This window comes from Dama dama, chromosome 1 (genome assembly GCF_033118175.1).
Source record: "Dama dama isolate Ldn47 chromosome 1, ASM3311817v1, whole genome shotgun sequence".
Classification (NCBI taxonomy): Eukaryota; Metazoa; Chordata; class Mammalia; order Artiodactyla; family Cervidae; genus Dama; species Dama dama.
In genome coordinates, this window is record NC_083681.1 from 74649300 (window position 1) to 74677205 (window position 27906).

The 27906-nt window shown below is 41.3% G+C and overlaps 1 protein-coding gene across 8 annotated transcripts in view; it reads right to left on the minus strand.

Annotated features, from left to right (window-relative positions):
• Positions 1–22283, minus strand: part of AMBRA1 (autophagy and beclin 1 regulator 1) — a 166130-nt gene extending 143847 nt beyond the window's left edge. For 2 of the 8 annotated variants that reach the window (XM_061152848.1, XM_061152823.1), the window contains exon 1: positions 22041–22281. The gene's annotated coding sequence lies outside the window, so the exon portion shown is untranslated. Of the gene's footprint in view, positions 1–1517; positions 1605–2679; positions 2781–21500; positions 21832–22040 lie in introns of those variants that run through there. The other 6 variants (XM_061152872.1, XM_061152862.1, XM_061152834.1 and 3 more) reach the window with 5 other exon arrangements.
• Between the last annotated feature and the right edge of the window lie 5623 nt (positions 22284–27906).

The window sequence follows — 27906 nt, forward strand, 5'->3', positions numbered from 1 at the left end:
TAATACCTTCTTTCTATAAAGAAGAATTGCAGAATGGCAATAAGAAAAATATATTTAAGGCCACAAAGTCCTATAAACAATCAGCCAGGGACTTCCCTGGCGGTCCACTGGTTAAGACTCTATGTTCCCAATGCAAGGGACGCTGGTTTGATCCCTGGTTCAACCCCTGGTCAGGGAAGATCCTCAATGCTGCATGGCGCAGCCAAAAATAAATGAATAAATACGTATGCAATTCTAAAAAAAAATAAAAATCAGCCAAATTAAAGAAAATTATTCTAAGCAAATTGAGACTGTCCACTGCAAAGGTCTCCAACCTATTTTGTATTAAAGATATCTCACTACTGTCACCTTTAAAAAAATAAGAAGAAAATCTCAAGATAGTGGTTACAATAATAACAACACTTTCATCATCTTATTCATTCCCACTGTCCTCAGCATTTTACATAAAAAGTAACTCACTTATAATCCTCAGATACACGAGGCCCTAAAAGAACAAGTCTCACTGTCAGCAGTGGGTTCAGAATCCAAACCCAGGCAGTCTGGCTCCAGCCTACATGCTTCATTATTACAGAACACTCCTTACTACCTGACACAAAACCTCCTATGAGGTCTCTCCTACTTCATGGGCTAGTCTCACATATAGCAGGCGCTCCATCAATGTTTCACTGTCTTACCATATCAACTGGAAATCAGCCTACTTTGTATTTTCAATGTTCATTTCCCTAAAGGTCAAAAAATTGAAGAATCATGCTGAGGGGAATTCCCCAGTGGTCTAGTGGTTAGACTATACCTCACTGTGACTCCCAAGGGCACAGGTTCAAAACCCAGTTGGGGAACTAAGATCTCACAAGCTACAGGGTATAGCCAAAAAAAAAAAAGAAAAAAAAAAAAATGATGTTGAAGAAAAATGAAAAAAAAAATTTCTCACTCCTTCCTTTATAGCAATTTATTTACATAGTTTAGGGGAGAAAGGGGGACTTTAAAACCTTCAACCAGAAATTCTGAATTTGATAAAGTACCAAATAAAACTACATCATGAAATTCAGTTACTATGTATTTATCCTACAAACGTACCAACTCCATCCAAGTAAGAAAAGTTACCTAGCAGGAAATAGAGATCGATGCCACAGTAAACTTACTTTTTGCATGGCAACCAGAATAGAACATAAATCTCAAAAAAAACATAGTCAACAAAGAATGTGATTGAGCAAACTCTGTCATGTCTGTGCATACCCCTTCATCCAACATGAAATATGACATCAACAGACCTGGCAAAAGGACACAGGGAGTCTGCACGCAGAGCTCCGTACCAGCCCTTTCTCACCCACAGAGCAGAGACATATGCTAGTGACCTCCCTGCACTGCCAGTCAGGATTCTCCACAGCTTAGTCTACCTGCCTGTGACAGACCCTCTCCAAGGACAGTCTACATCAGTCTCTTCTACCCTACTCCCATGCTGCCCTACCCATCAAGAAATAAGAACATATCCCTGAACCTGGGCTGACCACATAACTTACTTTGACCACAAAATGTGGCAGAAGTGATGACATGCCAACTCCAGGCCTGGCAACATCCACTTTTACCCTTGGAAACCAATCACCAGGCTGCAAGGAAATTCAAGACATCACACTGGAGAGAGAGGCCATATAGAGACACCCTGGATGATAAGACACTACTCAGAGAGAGGCCACACTGAAGACTATCAAGGTCCCAGACTAATGAGCTGAAACTCTGCTGTCCTGTCTAACCCAGCCCAGACACCAGCTGGAAACACCAAAGGAGTGACCCCCACAGATGTGACACAGAGCAGAAGAGCCGGCCAGAAGGGCCCTGCCCAAGCCCCTAACCCACAGGGCGGTGAGAAGCAACAAATCACCATCGTCCTAAGCCACAAATGTGGAGGTGGTGTGAGACTATGATTTATAATAAGAAATACACATTTGGTCTTTGTCCCCACCTTTGGCACAGATTTCCTAAAACCTTTGAAATTTCCTGAGTGAGAGACATCTTCTGTCCTTTATAAGGAGCTTCTTTTAAACTTATAGGTTGACTTAGGGGTAGTACCCTTAGAAAAAGCCTCAGGATGGGGCTGGTCACCAGAAAAACCAAGTGATTAGGGGGAAAAGAAAGGGGATAGGAGCTGGATGGGCCAGGAGATTAAGCACTCTAAAAACTATTGAACAAGATTTGATTACCTTACAGATTGGTGAACATATTTACATGCCAGGAGGGTGATACACCCCAGTTCTATGAGGACAGAGGCTCCTACGTTTCAGACCCTTCCAGATCTGGCTCTTTGTACCTCTTCATCTGGCTGTTCATCTGAATCCTTTACAATAAACTGCTAAGTGTAAGCTTGAGTTCTGTGAATCACTCCATCAAATTAGTCCAACTCAAGGAGAGGGTTACCTCCCACCTATAAACCATCAACCAGAAGCACAGGTGACAACCTGGACCTGCAATCAGCATCTAAAGGTCAGGTGGTACAGTTCTGTGGGACTGAGCCCTTAAACTTGTGGGATCAGATGCTATCTCCAGGTAGAATGTGTCAGGACTCATTAAATCTGTAGAACACCCAGTCAGTGGCTGCTGAGATTTGGAGAAATGCTTGCCAGTTTTGGAAAAAACACCCACTGAAGTGGTTTTTCCATAGCAACAGGTAACTAAAACACTACCTACCTAATATCCAGGGCACCTAATTCCTTGTTAGGGCTCTTTCTTCATCACTAGACTACAAACTCTAGGACATGTCTAGCCCGGTCCAGTACTCAGCACAGCGCCTAGTGCAGAAGAGAATGAATATGTGTGCATATTTATATCCAGCTATGAGGGAAGCCCAAAGCAAACTCTAAACTCTCATAAACAGCAACACCTAGGTGGAAAAAAATGGTCACTTACAGGTGGTGCTGATGGTTCAAGGTCATCAATTCAATTTCCACAAGTCAAATATCTCTAAAATGAGAAAACTTTGTACCATTAACTAATCTCAGCCAGTCATTTTATCATGCACATGTCATGAATCAGGAGATGGCCAGGCAACAGAGTATGCACAGGTCAAATCTATCCCCACTACTCCTAACAGGGGGGAATGAGGGTGGGACTTAAACCTAAAAACTATATACCCCAGAGAGGACAGGAGTCTTCTACAATTTTTAGTCATGTAACAATGTTTCTTTACACTCATATTTGCAACATGGCACATTCATAACAAAATACAGAAGCAGTGGATTTTCTGAGAGCAGGGTTGGGAATATGGGCTATTGTATATTCCTAGCTTAAGAGTGCTGGATATAAAAGTGATGTGATTTAATGGATAAAGATAAGACTAAGAGGTAAGAAGCTTCAATGACTGATTTCTACCACTGAGGTGTTACATAATCTTGGACAAATCACACTCTACATATAAAATGTAATAACACCCTGAAAGTTATAACACCCTCTCTTCCCACCTTAAGGAATAATATCTTTGGAATATCTCAGGAGTTACAAAAAGCTCAAGGCAAGATTACAACTTTTCAAAGTAAAAGTCAAGTTAGGAACCAACAATAACCAGAATACACAATAACAGGACTTTGCACAAAGAAGTCTGGCGCATGCAGCTCTACAAGTGCGAAGGAAACGACACTGGCTATGAAGCAGAGTCAGAGAGTACCTACCTCTAATTAATCACCTCACATACTAAAAGCAACTAATTTGATGGAATCAAGACCTATACAATCAAAATTACACAAAGTCACTTTATAAGCAGCCAAAGACCAGAAATACTAAATGCTAATGAAGGACTTCTCTGGTGGTTCAGTGGTTAAGAATTCACCTTGCAATGCGTGGGACATGGGTCCAATCCATTGTCAGAGAATTAAGATCCCACATGCCAAGGAGCAACTAAGCCTGCCTGCCTCAACTAGAGAGTCCGCCCACCGCGATGAAAGATCATGCATGACGCAACAAAGATTCCGCTTGCTGCAACCAAGACCCAACACAGCCAAATAAACTAAATAATTCTTTTAAATGACCTGCACCTGTAATGCAGACATGCACAGCATTTATGTCCAGAATAACAAACACTCTAAAATACAATCAGTCTGCTTCTAGAAAGTGAGGCTAAGAGGTAATAATGAATCAAATACCTGTACAAAGGTTGTTAGCCCAAATTTATCAAGAGATAAGCAAGCAATGTGACCTCTTTTTCTTATATCCACACCCTGCAACAAGCTTTTTAAATATATAAACTCAGTGTAAGGCAGACTGCTAAGGGTAAAGCACAAATAAGCTGACAAGTTTCAAAATGCTTTGAAGATACGAAACTAAATAAATTCGAGTGATTTTTATTATAATAAAGGGGAGGGAGAAAACACCAGCTTTTCTGCTACAGATTTTGCTGACTAGAGCTTCCAAAAGCAACTCACAAGGATGTAACCTAACCACTGCAACACAGGAAAGTGTGCTCAAAAACAAAATATGATCAAAACTGGAAACAGAGCTGTAAGACCCAAATTTGAGACTGACAATCTTCCTTATTCTCACCTCAGAAGAATGAAAAGAAAAGAAGTTTTTACCTGCAAATTCTTCTGGGGCAAAGAGTGAGCTGAAACCATAAGAACGCCTTCAGGTTCTTGGAAGAACACAAGGAAGAACTCAAAAGAAATCACTGAACCAAGAAGAAACTGAAGCTCAATGTTTGAGTCGCAAGCTATCAACAGGACCAGCAAGGCTACTGCTAAGTGCACAAAAATGGCAAGAGACTTCCTACTAGCAAGCAAGAGAGAAAGAAAGAAAAAAGAGTAGCTTTTGAGGGAAGAAATTTCACAGAGACAAAAACAGCTTAACCCCAGAATTGAGAACGGACCCCATCTGCTTCAGGCATGCAGGCCTAACGGCTTTGGCAACAACATACCTCTCATCCACAAACAACATTACGAGGCCGAAGTGGAACCGCTTTCAAGTCACGAAGGATCACGTCTTTCTGTTTTCTGCGTAGTCTGTGGGGACACGAGAGTCCAGCTCTCCTCCCGGGGGAACCACACTGCCCCCCATCGTCCCTGGACACCCCTGGAGCCCCAGCGACAGCACCGTAAAAAAGCTCTGAGGACACTACATCAGGTGTCCTCACGAGCCCGCACAGATAGGATCACTCCCCAGGCAAGTAAGAAAATTTAAACCTGGAAGAGATTAAGAAATTCATCTAGGTTTGCACGCTGAGTCAGTAGGCAAAGCAGGATTTGAATTCAGGCTTTCCCTCCAGACAGTATCAGAGCTTGACTCCCGGTCCCTGGCTCAGCAGATACTGTGTTCAGTGTTCTCCAGAGTTAGAGTCAGCCCAGGTCAGGTTTTTGGCTGACTAGAATAGGGGAAGGAAAAATTTCCCTCAAGGCTTCAGGAAAAGGAGAAGTCAAATTATTAAACGCAGAGCTCTTATGCTAAAAGGTCCAGATGCCCTTCTACCTCGCCAATAACATTCCTCAGCCAATCAAAATAAGGCACTGGATTTTAAGAAGCTAGTCGTTTTAAGCTCTGACTGGAAGTTGGATTGCATTTCCCCAACTTTCCAAACAAAAAACACTTAAGGGGGACAAGAAAGATGCAAAAGCAATTACAGCCAGCAAGTGTTTACTGAATATCTACGCGCTCAGCACTATTCTAGGCACTGAGGATACTAGATCCAATGAGAACATTCCTGCCCTTCAAGGAGCTTATGAGATTATTTATGCAATAATAAGAGTGACACTTTCAAGTACTGATAAATGCTAGGAAGAATATATAAAAAGTCATGTTGTCTAGAGGGGACAGATTACAGGGAGGAAGTCAAGAATTCAGAATCATTTCTATTTTTCTATTACCATGAGCCTGAGAAAACATGAATAAGGAGAAATGTTAAAATACTTTCATTCAAATTAATACTACAATATAATCCAACATCACTTCCTATTTTTAAATGACTACATATATAAGACTAAATTTGAAATAGCCTTCAAAGGCCACACCCTTCCCTCAAAAGTTACAGCAAGCTTTATGCACATGGTAGTAAGACCCCAGCACTGATCACCCGCTGACCGGCACAGACGCGCGGCAGAACGTAACACACATTTAAGACGATGCTTTTACGGAGCACTCACTGCGTGTCCCAGCGTACCTGACGCGGCCAACCAGGCCCTTTCCTGCACATGACCTCATTTACTGCTCAGGGACACCATGAAGACATGCATTATCGTTATCCCCATTTACAAGTCACGAGACTGAGGCTCAGAAAGGCTACATGGTCTGCTCACGTGCAGGGGAGATTCAAATTCCATCAGATGCCAAAGTAGATGCGCTCATCATTATGCTATACTGCTTCTACAGAACCAGCACTAAACCTCAGATACAGAAAAAAAAAAAAAAAAACCTTTTTCATGCTCTCACACCTATGTCACAGAGAGTTAATTCAGGAGACAGAGAGAAAAGGAATAAATCTGAATGACTCCAAGTCAGGACACAGTGCTATAACCATAATTCCACAAGATCCACAACTTAACCTCCCTATCTATAAAGGAGCTAACCTCACCAGCGCTAACCATTACTTGCCCCCTGGTAGGCTGTGTTAATTATTATTTGTAATATATACACAGATCATCCGTTGAAAGAGACAAGGAAAACTACAGTGTTATGATTATTACTGCCTTGATCCTAGAGCAAAACACCAGAAATCGATGTAAGTAAATTATGTGCACCAAGAATGCAGGGTTTGAGGGACTCCCCTGGTGGTCCAGTGGCTGAGACTCTGCGCTCTCAATGCAGGGGGCCGGGGTTTGATCCCTGGTGAGGGAACTAGACCCCACACGCTGCAACTAAAGAGTCTGCACGCCACAACTAAAGGTTTCACACCCCACAAGGAAGACTGAAGATCCAGTGTGCCACAATTAAGACCTGGTGCGGCCAGGATTAAAAAAAAAGAGAGAAATGCAGGGTTCAGGAATCATATAGTTAGTTGTTTTACCTCTAATTTTTTCCTTTCAAAAAAATTTATTAAAAAAAAAATTTATTAAAGCAATACATACCATATGACCCAGCAGTTGCACTCTTGGGCATTTACCCAGAGAACATACATTCACACAAAAAAACTGTACACAAATGTTCACAGTAGCTTTATCTAGAATAGTCAAGAACTAGGGAAAAACTCATAAGTTCTTCAATGGGCGAGTCACTAAACAAAACTAAGGCATACCCAAACTTGGGAATAGTACCCAGCAATTAAAAAGAAAGAAACTATTGATACGTGCAACTTGGATGACACTCCAAGGAATTACACTGCACTGACCAAAAAAAAACAATCCAAAAGGCTACATTCTGGGAATTCCCTGGAGGTCCAATGGTTAGCACTCAGTACTTTTCACTGCCTGGGCCACATTCAATTCCTGGTCCAGAAACTGAGATCCCACAGGCCATGGAGCGGCACCCCCAACAAAAAATTTTTAATTAAAAAAAAAAAAAAAAAGGTTACATAGTATATGATTCTACTTACGTGACATTCTTGAAATGACAAAGGAAGACAGATTTGTGGGATTAGAGAGCTGGGGGAGCGAGACACTGGCCGCCTTCCCCAGAAGATACGTTTTCTAGATTCTCTGCACAAAACCTTTCCTGCAACTTTATCCACTGCACTGTCACCTCATGTTAAGAGGGCGTCAGGCAAGACCCTGCGGGAGGGAACTGTTTGGTGTCCTGACTGTATCCGTGGCGGCACCCAGGCTGTGACGGCGTGCTGTAGTTTTCTAAGACGCCACCACCGCCACTGGGGGAAACGGTACAGGCCACATGGGATCGATCTCACTGTCATTCCTTAAGACTGCAGGGAAACCTATGATTATCTGTAAACAAAGTCTAATCAGAAAAAAAAGGGGGAAAAAAAACGTAACACATGCCTCTTGCAACAAGTGAAACAACAGTCTGTGGTCCACAGCTTTTGTTTTCTGTATCAGAATGGGATCATAGATACTATACGTGAACCTAAAGCCTACCTTCTTCACCTGTCACACAGGCACTCCCCTGGCAGGCCAGTGGCTGGGACTCTGTGTTTCCACTGTAGGGGGTGTGAGTTCAACCCCTGATTGAGGAAATAACATCCTACATGCCACATGGCCAATTTTCTTTTTTTTTTAATCACTATATCATAGAGAACTGGGGGGAGAAAAAGAAATCTTTAAGTGCCAAGCAGGATGGTAGGTATAGAATGTTTTCTGACTGGGACAAATTAGACAAATGTTTCTAATGCTCGCCTGCCACCGCTGAGTCAGGTGCCTTCAGCGAGAGCACAAGACAGAAGTGGCATTCTAAAGAGAGCTGCAGAAATGCAAGGTCTGTGGCAGCTCTTCCAGGATCCTGCCCCCTTCTCTGCTTCCTCCAAGTAACTATCCTTATGGGCCCACAGAGGAAGAAATGCTAAATGATTTCTTTTGAGCAAAAACTTGCAACAGCGGATAATTCTCCCACATACTGAAGCCACAGCAAACCAACTTCCCTGAAAATATGTTCCCCCTTCAAGCAGCAGTACAAAGTATCTTGTTGATAACAGTGAAGACTACCACTATTAAGTGCTTCATGTTTTATGTACTCCATCTCTAGAGCCCCTTGCTACCCCTTTGCCATTTTACAGACCAAAATCTGGCTTAATGTGAAATTACTCACCCGTGATCAAACGCCAGTACGTGGTGAAGATGGCATTCAAAGCTACAAGTGTTTTTTCCACTTTATCAGATGCTTTTCCATTTAGCATGACTGGGGGGACTATATATGTGCCAGGACCTATTATAGGTGACAGTGACAGAGAGATGAAAAACCCAACAAATACAACACAGAAAAGGTCTCCAACATCAGAGTTTTCTGAAGGCAGCTGCAGTATACTGGAACTGTAACTACCATACTGAAACATGGCAAGTGTTATACAAAGTGCTGTGGGTTTGAAAAATCCAACCATCAGCCCCAAAGGAAGACACTCTCTCACAAGCTTCCTTACAACTGTTCTTAGTTTCAGTTCCATTCAGATATTCTACAAGTCACATGTTTCTCTCTGTGATCCTTGGCAAAAGGCGTGCAGTGGCCTTCTATACCAAACACTGCCCCAGACATGCTCAGTGTGAACGGAAGCTTGCCAGCTCAAAGCAGCAGAAAGTTCCTTAACGCTGTAATGCTTTGAAATTTTGACAATGGAAAGAAATGAATGCTTTTAGTCAAATCATGGATGTACAGAGTTAAATGTGACTTAGACATCACTTTGAATACAGAGTCTTAAAAAGGTATAAACCCACTTGCCCATTTTTATAAGACTCACAAGGGCAGCTCTCAGACAAAAAGCCCAGGTCCCTCAACTCATCATATGGCGTTCCTTTCCACCCTTTCTTCTTTATGGCCAATGAAAACAAACTTAGTGATGTTCAAGTTTTTCTCATTTCATCAATGATAGATGCATTCATGAATCATGTGCAGTTTAAAGACAAGCTTTGTCACAAACAGGAATGCTAGGCACCCATCGGATACACACACACAGGGAAAGGAGACTTTACTTCCACCCTGTCTACCCTTGATACGGAAGCTCTTCAGGCATTTGGGAGGCAGATGTTAATACACTAAAAAATTGCCATCATCCACATATGTAATCATTAGCAATAGCTAGTACTGGAGGGATATCTATTGATACTATCAGCCAGGTACTCAAGAGTATTTATATCCTATTCCTTATCCTTACTTAGATATATATCCTTATCCACTTTTGAAAAAGGTGTTATATTGTCATGTATATTGGTGCACACCAGGTTTAAAGAAGAATCCCCAAACCCCACAGCTGCCCAGGGGCCGGGCTAGAATTTAAACTCTATTATAGAGTCCATGCTCTTTCCCCACTCCATGCTCCCTAGGAAGAGAATATCTGCCCTGTCTGTACATGTGGCTGTGACATCAAGTCGCCTCAAACTTTGACATTATTTCTTGAGTGGCAATTATGTAATTTAACCATCTTTTCAATCTTCAGGTTGTCTTAACTAATTTTCTTTCATGATTCCTTGGTGGTCTTCCACGTTTTCCTTTTTTTTTTTTTAAGAAGCAAAATCCTTTGTCCAAATGATCTTAGGTGAAAACACTAAAATATAAAACAGATCAAACCAAATATAAAATATAAAAATACCATATATATATATATATATATGAAACGCCAACCTGCTCCAGTATTTTTCTTTTTTTTAGTTCTACCACTTTATTGCTACCAACCCAACTCCCTCCACTCTCGTGCACACATACTCAGTCATGTAACCCCATGGACTGCAGCCTGCCAGGCTCCTCTGTCCATGGACTTTTCCAGGCAAGAATACTGGAGTGGGTTGCCATTTCCTTCTCCATCCAGTATTCTTAACTCAGAAATTCCATGGACAGAGAAGCCTGGCAGGCTTCAGTCCGTGGGGTCCCAAAGAGTCAGACATGACTGGGCACACACATATACACACACACACACTCATATGAGAACCAATGAACCTCACCACACGATTTTCACGAGAGCCCTGAGATCCCTCATGAGGCATCACTTCTTCTTATCCTTTACAACAGAGATGTTGCCATACACCTTATAGATTTCTTATGACAATTAAGTGAAGGAACAAATATAAACTTCCCAGAATATATAAGTATTCAAAAGTTGGCTCCCCTCTCTTCTATCCTGCAGAGGTAATAGTTGTTGCCAATTCAAGAAAGCTCAATTTGATGGTATTTTCAGTAGCAGAGACATAAACAAGTAAATGCTCCCATAGCTCAACTAAAATAAATAACCTAGCAAACCTTTCATTAAAGAGACCACTGGTAATGCTCCCTCCCAGCCGAGTTTCCAGTCAATGACCCGTGGATCTCAGAGCACAACTTTCCTAGCAGACCTGAGATACCTCATGAGGCACCATAACGCAGACCAAAAGTGTCACGCGAATGAGTTAGTGTTGTTCTAAGCACCTTAAATTTGGCACTTCCTGAGCTGAGCATATAAACTGGCAACTTAATACTGCATTTAATGAGTAATTTTATGCTTATGTTCTACAACAGGATCTAATGTTCATTTTGCCCATCTTCTGTCTTCTATTCCTCCAAGCACTGTAAACCAAAAATGTGCTGATCTCATGTGCACCTTCACCCAGGCAACAGTAACCTGGCCCTTCCTAAACTCATCACTAAGAATCTATCACCTTATGGATGAACCTATTTGCAGGGCAGGAGTAGAGACAAAGAGGTAGAGAAAGGACTTGTGGACAAGGTGGGGCAGGGATGAATTGAGAGAAAGTTGCAGGAATCACATACGTTATAATGTGTCAGACAGACAGCTAGTGGGAATTACATACATTACAATGTGTCAGACAGACAGCTAGTGGGAATCACATATGTTACAATGTGTCAGACAGACAGCTAGTGGGGGGTTGCTACACAACACAGAGCTCAGCCCTGCGCCCTGCATGACCTGGAGAGGTGGGATGGGGGGTGGGAGGGCGGCTCCAGAGGGAGGTGATACATGGGTATACTCATGGCTGGTTCACGCTGCTGTTCACAGAAACCAACACAGCATTATAAAGCAATTATCCTCCAATTAAAAATACATTTTAAAAAAGAATCTATTATCTTAGCCTGCTACTGAAAATGTGCTCCCTTTTCTGTAAGTGTAACAGGAGACTGTCCATTTTCGCAGGAAATAGGTTCTCACTCCCAATCTAAACCCAACCAACAACAATTCTCAAATCACCAACTTTATGGAAACTGCAGGTGTTGGCTTTGATCCCTACAGCTTAGGAAGAATCACAACAATAATACATCATACCGTCATGAAAAGACTCGTTTATAATAAAGAACACACCCCTAAGCGTTCAACATGGGAGCCAAAAGGTTCAGAATGCTAATCTTCTATTTCACCAGGAGACCTTGAGCAATTCACCGACTCTGTAATGATGATTTCTTCATAAGGAAAATGAAAATATACTCATTAAAATGCAAGCAACACTACTTGATTAACCATCACACTACTATTTCCTGGGGTTAAGAGGGACCTCAGCAAGTCATCTTTGTCATTGCCCTCATTTCTTAACAAGCCCACACTGACATCACCCTAGAAAGATCTTTACGAAGTCTCTGGGAAAGATATTTCACAACCTTCCTTGGTTAACATTTAAGTATCTTGTAGTCAGGAAGTTCTTTCTAATTTGTAACCTATACCCCTTCTATTGCAATTAAAACACATCTCCTCTTGTCCTGTCCACCACGGAAAAAGAACATCTGCTTACCACCACCTGAACTACATCCCTTCAAGAGATTATAAAACATAGGAAGCCTATTTCAAATGATTTCATGTAAATGCAACATGGCTTTAAATGGGTCACCTAGACAAAGGACATAATTAAGAGCCTTAAACTACCAGTTCCATCACTGACTTGCTCTGAAGATGATAGGAAGTTAAAACCAACCACGCAGATGCTGTACCTCAATTATGCCATCAGTAAAATGCAAAGAATAAAACCAGTAAACGAGAACTCAGTTCCTGAAAAAGTTATACAAACAGGAAAGAGAGTCTCAATCCCAATCTAAGCCAACAACTCACAAATCACACACTCTCTATAGAAACCGCAGGTGTTGGCTTTGATCCGTACATTTCAGAAAGAATCTTTAACAATTACATTAGCATAGGGCTCTGCAATTCCACTCCTAGGTACATACCCAAAACAATTGAGAACTAGTGCACACACACTCGTGTTTACAGTAGCACTATCATAATATCCAAAGGGGGAACCAGCCCAAAGGTTTGTTAACAGATGAATGGATCAACAAGTCATGGTGTGTGTGTGTGTGTGTGTGTGTGTGTGTGTGTATACACACCAAAGGTTACATATTGGACGATTCCACTTATATGAACTATCTAGAATATATCGATCCACAGAGACAGAATGCAGACTGCTGGATTTCATGGGGAGGAAAAATTTTTTAAAACTGCTCAATTGGGAAGAGGATTTACTTTGGAATGATGGAAATGTTTTGAAACTAGACAGAGGTAGCAGTTGCACAATATTATGCAAATGCCACTGAACTGTTCACTTTAAAATAGTTAATTTTGTGTTATGTGAATTTTACCTCGATAAATTATTTTTAAAGGATAAAAAAAAAAACTGCTAGGAGAACTAATGGGCACAATTACCATAAAATCCTTAGCCTTTCCCAGGAGAGTCATCATACAAAATTCTACGTAGAATAGTAGTCAAAATGTTTAATATTACCTCAATATACCCAATTAGACTTTGAGTAAAGAGTATGTAAAAGGCAAACCAAATAGAAACTGAAATAAAGTCTATAGTCATAATTACACAGTATCCTACATAGAAAGAAAAGTCAATAAACAGGTGAATGAATAAAGAGAAATAAAATAAATAACCAAGCATATCAGCTAATTAGCTATGGAATGAGCTTTAAAAACCAATACTGAAGTCAAAAAGAACCACTAGTTAGGGAGTAAGACAGAAAGGCTAGTGATAGCAAAGCTGAAAAGTACCTGAGCCTTAAACTCTGAGGCCACATATAAAGACTATGAGAATCTTTATCTCATCATTGTGAATATCCTCATTCCCTCTCCCCTTTCTGCTTTAATACAGCTTTTCTGCAAGACACTAAGGTTAAAGCAGCCAAGGACACCAAAATGAAATGGTATGGTTCCTACATTCCCAAGCCTTCTAATATTACTTCTTCTTCTTAAAGTCTTACTTTAAAAAAAAATTATTTATTTATTTGACTGCATCAGGTCTTCATTGTGGCATGAGGGACCTAGTTCCCTGGCCAGGGATCAAACCCAGGCCCCCTGCATTGGGAGCCCAGTCTTAACCACTAGACCACCAGGGAAGTCCCACAGTCTTACTTCTTATGGGAAGACAGACATGCTAATCATCAAAATACACCAACCATCTCCACTTCCTCCCTTTTCACTTCTTCAACGCTGTTCTTGCTATGATCATCAGTGATCTCTGTTTCGCTAAATCAAACAAAATATAGGGAGTCACTTCCTCTTTGAAACATGCTCCTCTGTCTGTTTCTGAGATTTTCTCCAAAATTCCTTGGAGCTTGGTCCTGAGCGACCTTCTAATCCTAGTCTTGGACACCTTTCGTCTGGGTAAAAGCATCGATTTTCCTTGGCTGTAAATACTACCTATGTACCACAGGCATCCAGATTTATTTCCAGCACCACTTCTGAGCATTAGCTCAGTAACAGCTTACTTGATGTCTCCATTTGTATTATCTCACAGATAATCCACACTCAGCACGACTGAAATTGAGGCCTTCCCAACTTGAGTTGAAATCTACTCCTCCTCCAATGCTTCCATCTCAGAACTAGCAATTTAATCTACTAGATACTCACACCAGAAATCTGGGAATCATACCTGACACCTCTCCCTTCCCACACAGCCAATCCATCATTAAGTCTTCCTGTTCTCATTCTATTTTTTTTTTCATTTATTTTTATTAGTTGGAGGCTAATTACTTCACAACACTGCAGTGGGTTTTGTCATACATTGACATGAATCAGCCATGCCTGTTCTCATTCTAAAATATCTACTGTATCTTTCTACCTTCCTCCACCTGCTATGCCTACTGCCTAATCCAAACCATCATCATCTTTTGCTGGACCACTATGTGTGCATGCGTGCTAAGTTGCTTCAGTTGCTTCCAACTCTGCGACCCCATGGACTATACCCTGCCAGGCTCCTCTGTCTATGAGATTCTCCAGGCAAGAATACTGGAGTGGACTGGCATGCCCTCCTCCAGGGGATCTTCCCAACCAGAGATCTAACCGGCGTCTCAGGTGTGTCCTGCATTGGCAGGTGGGTTCTTTACCACTAGCACCACATGGGAAGCCCCTGGACCACTATAAACCACCCTAACTTCTATACGTCCCCCAACTTCCTCTTCTTCCAGATTTTCCACAATTTCCAATTTTTTCCCTCAAAGATTTCCAAAAATTTCCACAACATAACCAGAATAATTTTTTAAAAATCACATATTAGGTCACAACACTCATTCTTAAAACCTCCAAAGGCTTCCAATTATACTGAAGGGGAAAATACAGAATCCTTGACACAGTCCTGCCTAAGTCTCTCTCTTCTCCCCATGCCCCCATTCTCCCTCCTGCTCACTGTACTCAAACCACACCAGGCATCTTTCGGGTTCTCAAATGTGCCAAGTTCTTTCCCACCCCAAGGCTTTCACGCATGCTATTCCCTTCAGTTCCCCTTTTGTCCTTCTCACGTCTGCCTAAACCTCACTTCTGCAGAGAAATCTCCCCTGAAGCTCCAATACAATTCATGTCCCCCCCACTAAAATCCTTTTTACTTTTCCATCATAAAACTTTGCATACTATATATTTATATACTTGCGTATTTTTTGTTTACTGTCTCTCTCTCCCTCTGGATCACTCTCTCCATAAGGGCATAAACAATATGTTTTTTTTTCCCCCCTCACTGTAGTCCTGGTATAGTAGCAGTAATTTAGAGTTTAGAATTGTTTAAAGTAGTTTAGAATCAGTATACTTTAGGGATTAGGAGCAGGGAGGCCAGGCTGCTTGGATTCAAATCCTGGTTCTGCCACTTACGAGCTCCATGACCTTGAGCAAACTGCTTAACCTCTCTGTGCCACCATTTCCGCATCTGTAAAATGGGGAGAACCAAAGTCCCTACACCATGAGGCTGCTCTAAGAATGAGAAGAATCAGTGATGCAAACACTGAGAACAGCCCCTGGCGCAGAGCACATCAGTCAACACTGGCCCTGATCGGCTCTTACTAGAGCATCCTCACCACCTACCACAGAGGCATTCCACAGACACTCACTGGATGCATGACTGGGAAAAAAGGCTTTACCATAATCTTTAAATAGGCTTTTGTAAATGATACAGCAGGAATATTATAGAGATTTGGAGATAAAAACATAAACAGTTAATGCAAAGAGTGAAGAAACCCACAGTTTATAATGGCATAAAGGGATAAGAGTAATAAAAAAAACTAACTCAACAGGATGCTCAGTCTTCATAGCTAAGCAAAAAAAAAAAAAGTTCACTTTTCCAGAAGTTTACCCAAGGAGACTTGGTAGCTTTGACTTTTCCCTAAAGTATCACCCTCTTCCACAACTTTAATCATTTTCTTCAAGATCCTTCAAGCACCAACCGCAGTCCAAATAGATGGTAAAATTCATATAACTTTAGTAGATACTAATATTAGTAGAAATATTAGATACTAATACTGTCTACCTGTTTTGCAAAGAAGTGTTTTTCTGTTCCTAAAATAGCTCTGGACTATTTTGCTACATATATTACAAAACCCTCCAAGCTTTGCCATCTACCTTGTATCTGGAATCCTTTCAGACACTGTTGCTTTGGAGGTTTCCTCCTTTGCAGCAGAGGTTCCTCCTCTGACTCTAAGTTACTCGGAAGGACACTGAGGGGAAGGAGGGGCAATTACGTGCTTGCCCCTTATTCCTACTTCTTATTCAAGCTTTCTCAAAAGACCCTAAACTTCAATCTCCACATCACTATTATCTGTTCTGCTTTTGAAAAACCTAATCTTTAGCTCGCTATAATAATATTGAAAAACAATTTGACAGCTGGAGTATCTAGTGCAATGTGCTGTTCTAAATGCTTTCCATATGTCAACTCATGTAATTCTCACAACCGTCTGGTACTCTACAGATGAGAAGAGGCACAGAGAGGTTAAATAACTTGCCCGAGTCACAGAGCTAGTAAGTACTGGCACTGTGATTTGGACCCAGACTGCCTGCCTTCAGAGTCAGGACCATTATGCTATTATTTCAAGAGTTTGGCAAGACATGTTTTTCTGCCTTGTTTTCACAGGTCAGCTAGATTGAAATACTCCGATTCTCTCCCCAAATCAAGAACACATACGAATCCTCTCCAACTCGGCAAAATTTCAGATGTTTCATTATATCACTGGCATATATACCTAAAGCAATGTAATTTTGGTTCATGGGAGAATGTATGTTCTATCCTGGGAAGTAGAAATAAACAAACAATGAAATCATGAAATGTGAAATTTGCCTGAGTTAATTCTGCAGACATAAACATGATTCTAGTCAGTAGCTGAAAAAAATGTTTGCAAAATGCTTTTAATTTCTTGAAGGAAAAGTACCAAAGAAGATTGTAAGTGTTATTATTAACATATATACTCAACAGCAGCCTACATTTTCCTTCTCCTAATTTCACAATTCCCCTCAGTCTCTCCCTTTGCGAGCGTGCCAAGTCGCTTCAGTCATGTCCAACACTTATGCGACCCCATGGTTTGTAGCCCACCAGGCTCCTCTATGCATGGGATTCTCCAGGCAAGAATACTGGAGTGGGTTGCCATATCCTCCTCCAGGGGATCTTCCTGACCCAGGGATGGAACCTGAGCCTCCTGCTGCTCCCGCATTACAGGCGGATTCTTTACTCCTGAGTTATCAGGGAAACCCCAAGTCTCTCCCTTTACATAAAGCTAAATACTTCCGTTTATTCCCTGCTATGAACATATGAGGACCCATACGCAGTTTTCAAATTCACTGAACTCAACTTCCAAAGAATAGTTTTTTTGGGGAAAAAACTAATAAATGGAAACTATAAGAAGTAAAAATTAAATTCGTTAGTCAAGCATGCAGGATATTTATTAAGTTATCCTTTACTAAGGATATCCTTTACGGTTATCCTTTACTAAGCCAAATCCAGTGTCATCATACATTAAGTAACAGACAAACATTACATACAGCAATCTTAGATGAAGACTTCCATTGTAATGGCAACAGGAGAACTTTAAATCACTGAATCATGGTATATTGTGATTGCAACTTTTTAGGAGACTTAGTGTCAACTCCCACAAATGCCCAGTGCATTCCTCATGCCTTCCTCTCTCTCTCTCTCTCAGCCCTTCTCTGTTTCCTTAACAGCACAGCCTAAATTTAAATCTATCAGATACCTGGTCAATTCTGCTCCCCACTCGAATTAATTCCATCAAGTCAGGAACACTCATATCTTACTTTTATACCCCAGCAGCTAATGAACCTTCCATAATTATTTGTTAGATGAACAAAAGTCTGAAAAGGTAAGGGTTGAAACATAGTTACAATCAAGAAAGAGTTCCAAAAGGTCTGACTGGAGTATTTCATACCTCAGGACAAAAATACAGTACCACAACAATACTCAGTGAAGAAAGGAGAAAGTTTAGGTGAAGAAGTGAAGAACATCAACCCTAAGAGCAAAGGAAGAGACAGAGAACAAAAGCTAGAAAAGACTACTCCACAAACAAGCCAGGACTAACTGGAATAGAGGGATAACAGGCAGCACCTAAAGCCTCTTTCCCTAGCACATCCAAGGACACACTCCTTGACACAAACACGTTAGTGAGCTTCTCCAGGGCACTGAACGTTCGTCACTTCTATTTTCCGCGACTGTCAGACACAATGCTGCCTTCAAAGAAGCAAATGGACCAAGAACCCAGATGACATCAATTCATTGTTGCTGCAAGATAACAGAGAAGTTAACATTTGAAGAGCACCTTATCTTTTCAAAGCAGCTGCGTGTATTTTCTTTTTCTCAACAGAAGTTATTACAATAGCAGCGTTATCTTTCCCGTTCTTTAAATACAGACACACAAAAGTGCTCTAAGCCTTGAATTTGAACCCTACCTCTGCTACTTATGTGCTGTGTGATCTTGGACACATTATTCACTTCTCTGTGATCTGAGTATCCATGGGGAAAAATGATATGCACCTTAAAGAACTGTGCTGAGCATTAAGTGAGATTAACACTTGCAGAGAACACGACACAGTAAATTTAGCTTAATAAAGAAGAGTAACCTTCCCTATGGCCTCCTTCAATAGTTCGTACAAGGTTTCTCCGCTAGTAAGATGGTAAACCTAGGACTTAAACCCAGGCCGCTCTGATTCCTTAATCTGTTTTCTTCCAGCCACATCGCTTTGGCAGACTGCCGCATACTACTGACACATAAATATATTGACAATAACTGATCACAAAATTTTTATCTATCAGTAACTAAATTTAGCTTTGAGAAAAAGGGACCAAAAAAAAACCCTGATCTAATTAACCTAGGGGGAGGAGGGGTTTGAAAATATAAAACATAAATTATATCCCCAAGCCACAGCAGAGGTGGTACCACAGCACTTCCGTACAAACAGAAAAATATGACAAGAAACAGACAGTTCTCTCTGGGTTTATGAGGAACAATTGGAGAAAGAAACGAGCATGGCTATGATTAAAGGAACTTAAAAAAACCTTAGGTTTTTTTTTTTTTTTGGTAAACCAAACCACTGGGCAAAAAGATTTGCATCCCATTCCAAAATATCTCGATCAGGGCTGAGAAGTCTCTTTAAAAAAAGAGACCGCAGTGTGCTAACAACAAACTTTTTCTTCCAAGTCTTTTAAGAGGTCGATAAATGGGAAGAGTGAAGATAAACCACCAATGTAAATTGTCAACATTCACGAAGATCCTTAAGACCATAAACGTTTGTTTTGGATTCAATATTAATAAACAGCATAAAGGAGCATGATCAAAAGGATAAAAGTTTCATAAGTAACCTAACACAAGTTGAAAATATTTTGAAAAGTATACAGTATAAAACTAAGCTATTATTCTGTTAATAAAAATAACCAACTGCTTTCAAGTGATATATATATATAACTAATCTTTTTCAAGTGGTATACATAACTCCTTTCAGGATATGTTCTAAAATACATTCAAAGAAGTTCACATCTTTAACGATCCCCAAGAACTTTCTTACTAAAAGAGAAGACAGAATAATTCAGTCACATTCGGAATTTGTAAATTCTGAAAAGAAAGGCCAGAAGAGAGCTTGACCTGACATTAGCAGAACACAAGATTTAACCCAGGAAGGTAAAAGTTGAGTGAATGTCTACCACAAAGCAGGGGAGAAGCTGATAAGAAGTTCTACCCCTTTCCACCACAACCAAATTTCTTGTCCTCTTCAATTCAACTTAAACCTCTGCTAAATATTTTCCACGGAAGCATAACAAAATACTCCTAACATTTCTTCCTGACACTCAGAGTGAATTTCATTTCCTATTTAGCATTAATTAGGAGCCACTAACTCCAAATTCTTTGCAGAACCTATCAATCTCCAGGGGAATATGTCCCTCCCTTTTCTAAATTCTTAGCTGTTGTCACTGTTCAGTAAGTTGTGTCTCTTTTGCAACCCCATAGACGGCAGCCTGCCAGACTCCTCAGTCCATGGGATTTCCCAGGCAAGAGTATGGGAGTGGGTTGCCATTTCCTTCTCCAGACCTTCTTCCCGGACCAGGGACAGAACTGGGGAAGTCCTCTAAATTCTTTTCTCTGATATTAAATTCTCTTCTGTCATAGAAACTTTTTCAGAGAACACACATTAGCCTAACTTCCCAATATAGATTCTCCATAAAGACAGACTAGTGACCCTTTATTAATCTCTTCCTGGGAGCACTCAGGATCTGGCAATTAGGAAATCACTCAAGATGAAGGGCCCTATATTTAAATCCTGCTGACCTCACTAAAATGATGATGATGATAATAATACAAAGAAAAAACAATAACCCTTCCAAAACTCAAGTGAGAAGTCTAAATTTGTTAAAGTACATAGACTTGTATAGTCTCCCTCCAAGGACTACAAATTTAGTCCCTTCTCCCTTAAGAAAACCCAACTCCTACTGATTCTAAATTTGTACTATGGAAATACTTATTCAACCTAGAATGACCCCTAGGTTGATTATTTTTTTCAACAAAGAAATTACACAAATTAGAATCATGCCACTAAATCCAGTGAAAATAAAACGAGGAAGAACATTTAGTCTCCAAAGTTTCCGGGCTAGGAGAGAAAAGGAAAAGATTATGAGTTCCCATATTTAAACTTTCAATTTAAATATGTCAATATTTGAGTGATTTCTACACATAGCCTTTTTAACTCTAGTATATGCAGTAACTTAAGTCACTAATGAAATACAACAACCCTGGCCAAAAGCGACTCATTGGGTTTTATTTGATTTCTTCCTAGAAAGCAGTCTCTCAGGACAAATGTCTGACTTCAAAATCTTGACCATCCTCTTCAGGACATTAAGTACTTAACATCACAGTTGAAAGACTTCCAATGAGAAGCAGGCTGAGGGGAAGGAGGAGACAGAAAGTATCAACCCGAAAGCAAACCAGACGGCGAGCAAAATTTTCTATCAAGAAACAGAAAGAAATTGTCATGACTCCTCCCGCTAAAATGATACAGACTTTCAAAGCAAAACCAGCCCCAAGACTGCGTGTTCCCTTTACTTCTGAAGTCTCCAGGGACGAAATCTACCTATATTCCTCGGAAGGAGGGGCTTAAGAGAGACAATCAAACAACAAATCACTCTGTGGATAAAATGACTGGTGAAGTATGGGGCGGGGGGCGGGGGAGGCACACAGTGAACCGGTAAACAACGAAAAAATGAACTCACGGTGCATTTAATGATCTGTGCTGGATACGGGGGAAAGTCACGTCCCAGATCAACCTCAGTTTCCCTACCCAAAAAAAGGCGAGAACGTGACACCTGGCTCAGAGGAACCGGAGGGCCCTGCGGCCGCAAGCCTCCACCTAGTCAAGGGTCCCTTCGAAGGCCGGACTCGGAGACTGTCCCCAGTGCAACTGAGTCGTGACACCCGGAGCCTTTGGGGGGCGGGAGGCCAAAGCGCGCAAAGCTCTATCCGTTTCTGGAAAGTGGCTTTCCCCAAACACTGGGGGTACCGACACCCTCCTCGGACCCAACGAACCCTCCGTCCCGGACCACTCCAGGAGGCAGCCCCGGCATCCCTCCCTCCTTCCGGCTTCTCCCTCCGCTGCCCGCCGCCTCTCCGACCGCGCCCCCGAACGCCGCCGCCCGGTAGCTCCTCCTTTGCCTGAGTCTCCGCGGCCGACCGGCCCGCTGGCGCCAAGGTCTTCCGAACCCGGCGGCGGAACGATGCCGGGCCCGGGCCTCCCAGGCTCCTCCCGGGCCTACCTGCGAGGCGGGCGGGGGCTCGGTTTGCAGTCCAACGGGTGGACTGAGCCGCGCACTAAAAGGAGAGGCAAGAAGGAAGCGAGGGGTCCGCTCCGCCGACCGGCGGGAGAAAGCAGCTTGAGAGCGGGGGCCTCGCGGACTAGACAGCCTTCGACCCGGCGCCGCCGCCGCCGCCGCCGCCGCCGCTCGGGAGACATCAAGCGAGAAGACGGCGCAGGAGATCACCGAATAGACGAACGCCCCAGACCTCAAAGGAGGAGCGCCCAAGCAATCGTTCAGGGAACCGCAGTCGATCGTCGAGAAACAGCTTCGCTCCAACTCCGGGTCCGGCTCCTGTCCAAGGCATAAACAAACGAACCCAGATCATAAGCCGTGGAGTCAGAGTAGACTGGGCTTCTGCCATTTTCTGTGTCGAGTGCGGGCTGTCTAAATTGTTTAGAGAACTGGAATTTCTCTTGAGAATGTTGAAGATCAAGTCATAGTATAACACTTTGTTATTTAACTAATTCAGCGACTGCCTTATGGACTCTCGACAGTGTTTATCCCACCTGAGCCCATTTGACCTTATTGGCTCAGTGAGGTGAATTTTAAAAAAGATAGGTAGATAGATAAAGATATAACAGAGGCACAGAGAGAATCCAGGCTGAGGAACAAACAATATCTATTCAATCTCCAAATAGCTCCCATAAGCATAGCAGAGAAAAGCTGGGAACGTTCAGGGTTATGCAGTCTGATCTTAAGGCAGGAAATATAATACACATACTGCTTTTATTTTATTCCAAAGGCCTAGAACCACAGGTGTGCTTCTTAATAATACATAATAACCAATAGTCTCTTTGGGTTCTAAACTCAACAAAGTGTGTTATCGTCACAACTATGGCCTTTTATTGAACTCTCTTAGTAGACAGACTGCACATGGTCAGCACAAATATGATCCACACAAATATGATAATATGGTCATATGGTCAGCACAAATATGATAATATGTTCATCCCAAGCATAATTTAATAAATCATGTAGATCACCCCAGTATGGATTACCAACTGTGAGCAATAAGTTTATCTTACCCTCCTTAGGTGTAAAAAAGAAAAGATAGCCCCAGCCCTTTGTTAAAGAGTATATAATCCAAAGTGAAAGCCCACATACTTACAGCATTAGCTTTATTTACAATTATTTACAATTTACAATTTTCTGTAATTTTTAAAAAATTCTTTAAATGCATGAAACTATTTAAGGGGCAATTCATATATATATATATATGAATTATATATATATAAAATAAAATGCAGGATAAGACCAGCATCCAAAATATGAGGACAAAACGCTTTATTGTCTATCATTGTTTTAGAGGACTTTTCAAATGAGTAACCATTATAGCAACATTTATAAAGGCCTAAAACAAAAGAATGTAACCATCTTCCAAAACACAAAGTTTTAATTTATTCATATTCCCATGAAGTTCTTGGATATATCCTATAATAATTTTTTCTTTCTTTTTTTTTTTTTTTTTTTTGACCTCACTATTGGCTTCCGTGCTGGCTCAGAGGTTAAAGCGTCTGCCTGCAATGCGGGAGACCAGGGTTTGATCCCTGGGTCAGGAAGATCCCCTGGAGAAGGAAATGGCAACCCACTCCAGTATTCTTGCCTGGAGAATCCCATGGAGGGAGGAGCCTGGTAGGCTACAGTCCACAGGGTCACAGAGAGTCAGACACAACTGAGCACCTTCACTTCTTCACTTTCTATGTGGTTGGAGGGAACTTAGTTCCTCAATCTGGGATTGAACCCAAGCCATGGTGGTGAAAGTGCAAAGTCCTAACCACTAGAGGGCCAGGGAATTCCTCTACATAATTTTTGTTTAATTTAAGCAGAGATACAATAGCATTATTGTTTTGCATTGTATCATTTCCATCCTAAAGCCTTTAACACTTGTTACTTTAAATGATTGCACAATATCCTGTTGAGAAGATTTACTGACCATGCTCCCCATTTTGAATATGTATGTTACTTCCAAACATATTCCCTGTAATTGCAGCTCCTGCAAAGAGACAGTTTTAATCTTATTATTTATGATGAGGACCTACTACACATAAACAAAAAGAGGAAGGAGACAAGGCAGAGGTTTATTTCTCTGTCATGTAAAAGAAATCCAGAGATGCACAGCCTATGGTAAGGTGTGGCCACTCAGCATCAGGGATCGGGCTTCTATCGTGTTGCTGTGACATCTTCAATAAGTGGTTTTCATCTTAGGTCCAAGACAGCTGCTCAAGCTCTAGTTATCATGTCTACATTCCAAGCAGCAGGAAGCTCAAAGAGGAAAGGCATGTCTCCTAGCCATAAGGAAACATCTTGAAAATAGCACAGGACATTTCCACTTACATTCCACTGGCCAAAATAGAGTCACATAGCCACACCTAACTAGGAATTTGTCTTTACCCTGGGAAGCCATGTACCCATGAAAAGTCAGGGGCAAGAGGACTCTGGAGAAGAAAATGACAACCCACTCCAGTCTTCTTGCCTGGAAAATCTTATGGACAGAGGACCCTGGCGGGTTACACTCCATAGGGTCGCAAAAGAGTTGGACTCGACTTAGCAACTAAACAACAATAAGCAGTCTCTGCCAAGTTCCTGGAGCAAGTTGAGTAGCAGGCAAATTAACCTTGTTTTGCTGTTATCTCAGGGCTGAGCTTCTACCCCTAGAATACATGCTTTAGAGAAGCTTCTTTCTTGGAGAGGCTTGTGGGGCTTAAGTATCTAAAGCTACAGCCCACACTCAAACTTGACCTATGCAATGACTTTACTTTGAAACGTTGATTTCAATGAGGAAAACTAAACAAACTAATTTCAAGGCGATAGGAAGCTTTTGGTTTTTTGAATCTGGAGACTTTTATTTTGGGAGAAACACTTGAAGGCTATGCAAATATAAATCTAAAATCCACATCTGAAAATGCAGATGTTTGAGGAGCTGAGGCTAGACTGCTCTGTGAAACCAGGGAAACGGTTTTTATTCTGCAGGCAGAGTTGCATCTTTACAGAAAAATTTTGTTAGAGAAACTGTTTCAAGTGTGACAATAAACCACTACTTATTCTTATCAAGTCTATTGGGGCAGAAGAGAAGATAACAGAAGAGCAGGGGCTGAAACCCTCAAACCTACAGAAATCTTCTCACGATGGAGGGAGACCTGAAAAAAGAAGCCAGATCATCCTGAGATACATAACAGACACCTTCAACTTGGTGTTAAAAAACTTAGTGACTCATTATTTTGTTGATTGTTCATTATTGTATCCTGGTAGGAGTCTTCTGGAGGAGTCACCCCCTTGAAAATAAGAGGAGGCTTCCCCTGAAGTAGGGTGACCAACTGTCCCAGTTTGCTAAGGACTAAAGAGTTTCCCAGGACACAGCACTTTCAGCGCTAAAACTGAGACAGCGGAGGGCAAACCAGGAGAGTTGGTCACCCTAAGAATAAACCAAGCCGCTGTCAATCGTATGGAAAATTTTGGAAAGACTAAAGCAGGAATGAGGCCTGGGATTTATTGACCTGGGGGAATTGCTTGTGATAAAGGGTGAAGGGAAGGGACAGGAAAGAAGGGGAGGAGACTGTTCCTTATTTTGCTCTGAACTCAGAAATTTAACACACTGGGTGGTAGGAATCAAGTCTGAAGCTAGGGTGAGATAACTCTGTAGCAGTGCCATGAATCATCTTCATAGGAAGCCCGGGAAGAGGGGGCTTCCCAGGTTGGTCAGTGGTAAAGAATCTGCCTGCTAAGTAGGAGATGCAGTTTAGATTCCTGGGTCAAAATGATGAGCCAGTCGGAGGCTCTGCGGTTGCAATTTTATTCTGTTCTTTTGTCATCTGGTCTCATGGCACCTTGGGATAATGTACACACTTCAAGCTGAACAGTAAAGGTAGAAGCAGTATAGCGATAGAGGAGCTGTTCCCAGAACAGCAACTAACCATTCACAGAACAATATCTGGGATTATTTATCTAGGATCAATTTCTAGTAGTGGAATTTAGTCAATGGATTGAAACATATGAACATTTTAAGACTCTAAAATGGCACCAAACTCAGTCCTTCTATAAAGACAGCTGTATATGTAAGGGCTAGATAAAGTCTCAACAGTATGAAACTGAATGTTTTGCTGGGCAGACATGGAGATTCCTTTCCAAAGGACTTTGAAATTTACCATCCTATGATTTCAAGGCCTACTTTGCTTACATCATATAAAATCAAGGGATCTCATATCTTCTATTTGTTTATCACAAAGTGGGATCTTAGATGGTAGCCACATTAAAAAAAAAAAAAAAAAGCCTGTGAACTTTATGTGTTAGATACCTGGGGTGTCCCCAGCCTTCAACTCATATTTTCTCTTCCTTTCTGCACTATCATTCTTACTTAGTGCTGAGTCCATGATCTCTCATACTCACAATTTTGTAAAATCTAGGTGGGATCTAAGGGAAAAAAGAGCCCTGAGGATATGTACATGCACAGTGGTTAAAACCCCTGCTTTCTTATTTTCTTGACTTCCTCTTAACTTCCCCTCCATTTGCTAGGGAAATCAACAGTTAAGCTTAGTTCTTGAGTTTTCAGTTTATTATTTCAGGTAGGGATACAATCATAGTATGTTTATTCTCTATCTAGGCTCTATTCTACTACTTGTCTCTTATACTATTTCATATCTGATCCCATTAAGATTGTGACTTGTTTCTTTGTCCCTAAATTAGATGAACTTGCTATAGATCCTCTATAGTCCAGGAAAGGAGCTCCATCTCTGCTCAGTTCATTTTAAACTAAGAATATGTTTATGTTCCCTCGTCTGTATCATCTGGAACTGGTAAACCGATGGTAACCCAATATTGTAGGTTTTCCTTAGTATAATCAGAGACTTCTACTGTTTTGGAACAGCTAAGGGTAAATCTGGAAGACTCTCAGACTGGCCAGATGGAATCATCTATAGGAAGATGAAGCTTATATAAGACGGACAAAATCCTTGACTCTTTCCCAAAGCTATACCACGAAGATACTATATATCCACAATAAGGCCCTCAAGAGAAGACTTCTCAGGCACTTATAAAAAGCTCCTATGAGCAAACCCTTGGTAATGTGGAAATACAGATCCTGATCCTGCCCCTAGATCATTTTGGATAAAGTATAACTATGGACTGAAAAAAAACCCTGGCCTATAGAAATCCATATCCAAAGGAGATTAAAGGAATAGATTTGAACAGTTACTCAGTGGAATTATTAGGAAATGAAATGCTCCTGGGGAAAAACACTGCCAGCCAATGTTGTCTTTTTAGCACTCAGAAATTACCTTTGGTGTGCAAGTAACAGACTTGAAATTGCTAATGAAATTCCCTCAGACTGTCCTTCCCATTGGGGCTTCCTGTCATCAACTAATGAGTTAAGTTGTAAAAACCCCAATGTTCCTTTAATGTAGTTTTTGAAGGCTAAAAGTCTAGACATTTTTCAAGATTACACTCCACCTTGCCATTTAACATGCACAGGTGGCAGTAAGCCTTTCCTCTTGCAATATTCATAATGGAACCAAAACTTTATAGGGAAAAATACCCATCTGAGGAAACTTGGAAAGATTGTGAGAGTTAAAATATTGCCTTATGAGGGAGACAAAGCAAGCCTGGGTCACAAGTTAAAACTTCACAAAGAAAAAAAAATGAAAACAAACATAACCAGGCACCTCTATTTCATAATGAATAGAACTAAAGTTGCCAGTTTCCTCTTGTCCACTCCCAGCTCAATGATATCACTATACTTGTCAAGCTCCACCTCCTGCCAAATGGACCCACTCTTTATAGAGTAGGATGGTGATGGGAAATAGCATTTGGAGTAGAAATAAACAGCAGATAA